This window comes from Aristolochia californica, unplaced genomic scaffold (genome assembly GCF_029961685.1).
Source record: "Aristolochia californica isolate CCGP_79_NKW_82.1479 unplaced genomic scaffold, dmAriCali1.0.hap1 SCAF_12, whole genome shotgun sequence".
Taxonomy (NCBI): domain Eukaryota; kingdom Viridiplantae; phylum Streptophyta; class Magnoliopsida; order Piperales; family Aristolochiaceae; genus Aristolochia; species Aristolochia californica.
Window position 1 is genome coordinate 16552487 of NW_027181793.1, and position 6000 is coordinate 16558486.

The window sequence follows — 6000 nt, forward strand, 5'->3', positions numbered from 1 at the left end:
AGTCAAAGGCGACACGTAAGCTTTGACTGCTTACGTGTCACCCAGTCATCAGAGCGATGCTATAGATGAACACATAGGCTGCCATATCATTATTATTGACACGTCATCTACCACGTAACTTACCACGTCAATATAAATTACTTTCTTTTTGCCCTATCATCTGGGGCCACATAACTTACCACGTCAATATAAATTACTTTCTTTTTGCCCTATCATCTGGGGCCACATAACTTACCACGTCAATATAAATTACTTTCTAATCTCTTCCATGATCTTTCTCCTCGCCTCTCGTCTTGGCTGCTCTCCTCTCGTCGCTCCCTTACTGCCGCTTGCTCCCCTACTGCTCCGCTCGGCCTCGGCCGCTCCCCTGCTATCGCTGTTCTGCCTCGGCCTCATCCCTGCTGCCGCCACTCGGCCTCGCCCTCGACGCCCCCCTCTCAACCGCTCTCTCTTCATCTCAGCCTCATCTCTCGTTCTTCTTCTCCGTTCCCCTCTGTTCATCCTGTCGCCGCCCCTTCTCTCAAAATGTTCTTCTTCTCCGTTCCCCTCTGTTCATCCTCTTGCCGCCCCTTCTCTCAAAACCTAGGAGACTGATTTTTTAGGTTTTTTGTTAATTGAATCGAATTATTGTATTTAATTATAATGTTGATTTGAATTTAGGTGTTTAATTACTGTATTGATTTTTTTTATGATTTACTGTTTAATTTCTGATTTTATGTTAATGAAATTTTTGCCAAATTAAAATTATTGTAAAGTTTTATAAGATTTTTAACTAAATAATATATTTTTTAATAATTTATTATTTTGTAAATAAGGTGATAAAAAGTATACAAATAAATTATATTTTGAAACACTCAAACAACTTTTTTGTATATATTTTTTAATTTATAAATATTTTAAATGGATATTATATGGGTAAGACTTAAGAGTAAATTTTTTTTATTTATAAATATTTTAAATGGATAATATATGGGTAAGACTTAAGAGTAAATTTTTTTCTATTTATAAATATTTTAAATAGATAATATATGGGTAAGACTTAAAAGTAAAAAAAAAATTATTTATAAATATTTTAAATCCATAGTAAATAGGTAAGAGTTAGGTTATTTCTATTTATAAATATTTTAAATTTATAAATATTATTATTTTGTAAATAAGGTGATAAAAAATATACAAATAAATTGTATTTTTAAACTCTAAAATAATTTTTTGTATATTATTTTATAATTTTAAATATTTTAAATCGATAATATATGCGTAAGACTTAAGAGTAAGATTTTTTAAATTTATAAATATTTTAAATCCATAATAAATGGGTAAGAGTTAGATTTTTTCTATTTATAAATATTTAAAATTTTTAAATATTATTATTTTTTAAATAAGGTGATAAAAAGTATACAAATAAATTGTATTTTTAAACTCTAAAATAATTTTTTTGTTTTTTTGTTTTTAATTTAAAAATATTTTAAATCTAATTAATTTACTTATTTTATTTTATTTTTTAAAATATGAAGAAATAAAAAGTGTAACAATAATTTTTTTAATTAATAAATATTTTAATTGATATTAAATGGGGTTAAATATGTAAGAGTTAATTTTTTGATTGTTTATTAAAAAAATTTAAATAATTTTTTATTTTAGATATAAGGTAATAAAAAGTGTATTTTATTTTTTATTTTTTTAAATTTATTCAAAATTTTATCATATAATGACGTGTCAATATTAATGATGTGGCGGCCTATGTGTTCATCTACAACATCGCTCTGATGACGGGGCGACGCGTAAGCAGTCAAAGCTTACTTGTCGCCTTTAACCGTCCACATATACAGTGGACTGGTCAAAGTTCGGTAGTTTTGTAAATAATTTGAGATCTTTGTTATTTTCATAAATAAGTTGTTTCAAACTGGTATTTTGGTAAAATTCCCTAATTTATATTGACATGGTAAGTTACGTGGCAGATGACGTGTCAATAATAATGACGTGGCAACCTATGTGTTCATCTACAACATCGCTCTGATGACAGGGCGACGCGTAAGCAGTCAAAGCTTACGTGTCACCTTTGACTGTCCACATATACAGTGGACCCATCAAAGTTCAGTAGTTTTATAAATAATTTGAGATCTTCGTTATTTTCATAAGTAAGTTGTTTCAAACCAGTATTTTGGTAAAATTCCCTAGGAAATATTTAATCAGCACCGGTTCAATCTTTGGTCGGGCCGCACTTGTTCCAGCCCAACCAGAAACCAGACCAGTTGAGTTCCCAGCAAGCCGAACGTGACTTCTGTTCTAGACCGAGTCAACCAAGGTCAACTTGAGTCCTGATCAATTTGACTCGGGCCACTTATTTTTTGCCTTGGTATACGTGTCTAGACCAAAGCTTATACATATTTCTGCTGCGACTCGGATATTGGTCTATTATTTGACTCGACACAACTCGGTAAAATTTTTCTCTAGATGAATTATTATTTTTGAAGAATTGACATATTATTCCTTGGTCAGCATATTATTTAGAATAAATAGGTGCATTGAATTATTTCATGGGTCATTTTACAAGGATTATTTTGGGTCGTGTTAAATGGGCCTAAGCCCATTTCAGCTGTTGCTATTGTGTCTCTTTTTATGAGACATTATTATTGAAGAAGAGGTAGCCTCATACCATTATTTATTTGTCCCCGTCAAAAATATCAAAAAAATTTGTGATTTGAAGTCCATGATAGAGGAACTTATTATTACATTTATGTTACTTCCCCCCATTAATGTCATATATTACTCTACCACTTGAGAGTCGTTGTCTTGTGGAGGGACACGGTGGTGGAGGTGGACACTTCATAGCAATCCGATAGACACACTACCTACAGAAGACGGAGTGTGCCCTTGTATTGTTTAATTAAATATAACAAAAAAATATTTACTTTTATAATATATATACTTAATCAAATAGGGTATTGTAATCAAATTCTGATGTTTACAATATCTTAATTATCTTTCTTAAATTAGTAATTTAGCATAATATTAAAAGTCATTAATATAATAAATAATTAAATAGGGTATTTTATTAATAAATTAAGTTTTATTTTATTTTAGTCTAAATTAATACAATAATTACAATTTAAAATAAAACTATTAATTTAATTAATTTTAAAATAATGAATTCTTAAAAAAATGTTTACTTTTATTGATGTCTAGACACTTGATCAAATTCTTACTTTTAAAATAGCTTAATTAGCACTCTTAAATTAGAAATTTAAGATAGTGTTAAAAGTCAACAATATAATAAATAAATAAATATGCTATTTTATTAATAAAATAAAATAGATTTTAGTGTCGTATAAAATAATAAAATAATAAAAAGTATAATTGAATTATTAATTAATAAATTAATTATAAAAAATAAAAGATAAAATACCTAAACAAAGATGGTTACTTTTATAATTTTCAGATGCTTGATCAAATCCTTACTTTTACAATATCTACATTATCACTCTTAAATTAGTAATTAAATGTATTATTAAAAGTCATGAATTTATATAAATAAAGAAATAGGATAATTTATTTTAAAAACTTTGATGCAGGATAATTTATGTTAATACTTTTAAAGCCATGTTAAAATAATTTCTTTGTAAAAATACTTAATCATGAATGATACAATATTTAAACAAAGAGGTACAATATCACTATGAAGGTGCATATGCTAAGGAAACAGTGGGTTTAGGGTTTAGGGTTCTTTTTAATTTTTTTAGGGTTCTCGGTTAGGGTTTAGAGTGTGGGGTGTTTAGTCCAGTTCAAACAAGGCTTAGTCGCCTACACGGGTGTCCATTAGCCAACGAAACCCGACTCCCATCATTGACGAGGTCTAGTTCGTAGTGACTGTGAAGTCGTATGGGGCTCTATCAGGGGTGTTTGGTGAATTCGGACTTGATGTGTGTGTTTTTGCATTACTTAGTGCATCTGCAATGGAAATAATTTGATTAATTTTGAAATATTTTAGAATGTCGTTGAAAAAATTTGAAGTGCTATGGAATGATTTTGCCATGTCGTGAGGAGATTCGGGTGTTATAAATATCCACCACATGGTATTTTATTTTTTGTGGTTTGTGCTTCCGTGACGGGTAATGGTTGTCTGATAAAGTTTTTTCCATGAGGATCATCTCGGATTTATATTGTAAATGGTTGTAAGAAGACAACCAACTTCTCGATCATATGACATTTAGACCTTCGAAGAGGACTGCAAAATGCTCGATCTCTTGGTCGAGTAGGTCAATATAGGGAACAAGTTACCCAATGGGGTTCATAGAAAGAGAAGTGAAGTATCCACTGATGACACTGGTAGATTCATTGATATAGTTAACTGTATCGCTCAGGCATTTAATGGTGTTAAGAAGCCTAAAGAGGGCAATGCCGAAAGAGATTGGGTCAAAGCCCTCAGGTAAATCCCAGACCTGTCGGATGACGTGAAGTATTGCGCTTCTGAATGGTTGGATATGCCAAGTAAGAAGGTGATGTTTACGGAGATGACATTGGAAGAGCGGGTTGGGTGGCTTAAATATTGTGCAAAAAAATATTTGTAATGCATTTTAAGTACACTATCTTCTTTGGAAAGATTGTTATGTATTAATGACAATGTTTGAATTATGACGTTGCAAAACTTATCACTATGGTTAATATTTTTATTTTATATGATTGTTGTGTACTAAACTTGTAACATGATGATTTTAATATTAAAGGCATGAACTCGTTATTAGAATAATCTTTCTTAGGTTATTAATAAAGTTGTATATTTATTTATTTATTATTTTTATCAAAATTTATTACTATATTAACTAGATATTTAAGTTTGGTAAAAAAATATAGTTACAGTAGGTATTTGATCAATTAATTATTTTTAATTTTTTGGAAATATATTATTAATTAATACCAAATCAAAAATCCATCTTGTGTTATTACAAAAATAATTTTATTTATTTATTATATATATTTTTAATTATTGTATATATTAGAGATTTAATAGTGGTAATTAAAATATTGATAAATCATCAATTATTTAGGTTTAATTAACCTAGTTTTAATTAATAAAATCAATGATTTTAAATTTAACGAAAACATATTATTAATTAATAATACGTAAAAATATATAGTGTATTAAAGTTTTGATTTGATCATTTTTTCTTGTTTAATCATCATTTTTAGGTTAAAGTATGTCATATGTGATTAATAAATTAATAACTGAACTTATTACATTCGTTTATGATATTTTTAACGTTATTTGTTTATTTTTTATAATTAATCATGTGCATAGTTAATTGGCTCACGTAATTACTATATTAATGTACAATAAACTGCATTCATTAAATAATATAATATCTAATGTAATTACTTAGTATATTAAAATATTTTAATTATACATTAAATTATTTATTCGTGTAGTAATCTGTTTGGTTTTCCTAATTTTGGGTTTAAGTATTATATTTTAATTAAGTATACTGTTTCAATATATGAATTCTCTTATTTTTTATATTTTTCTTATCTTGGGACACTAACACTAGAAACTGTTTTCCAGTGCACATGAACCCATCTGCACTAACACCAAGTTTGAAGATGAAGTTCATGTAGATGAATGAAATAAATTTGTAGTAGGAGATGAAGATGAACATCAAATTTTCATTTTTGTTGACAACAACAAGATGTATTTGATCAATTAATTATTTTTATTTTGCGGAAATATATTATTAATTAATACCAAGTAAAAAATTCATCTTGTGTTATTACTAAAATAATTTATTTATTTATTTATTATATATATTTAATTACTGTATATATTAATGATTTAATAGTGGTAATTAAAATGTTGTTAAATCAAGCATTTGATCAATTATTTAGGTTTAATTAAACTATTTTTTAATTAGTAAAATAAATGGTTTTAAATTTCACGAAAATATACTATTAATTAATAATACATGAAAATATATAGTGTATTAAAGTTTTCGTTTGATCAATTTTTTT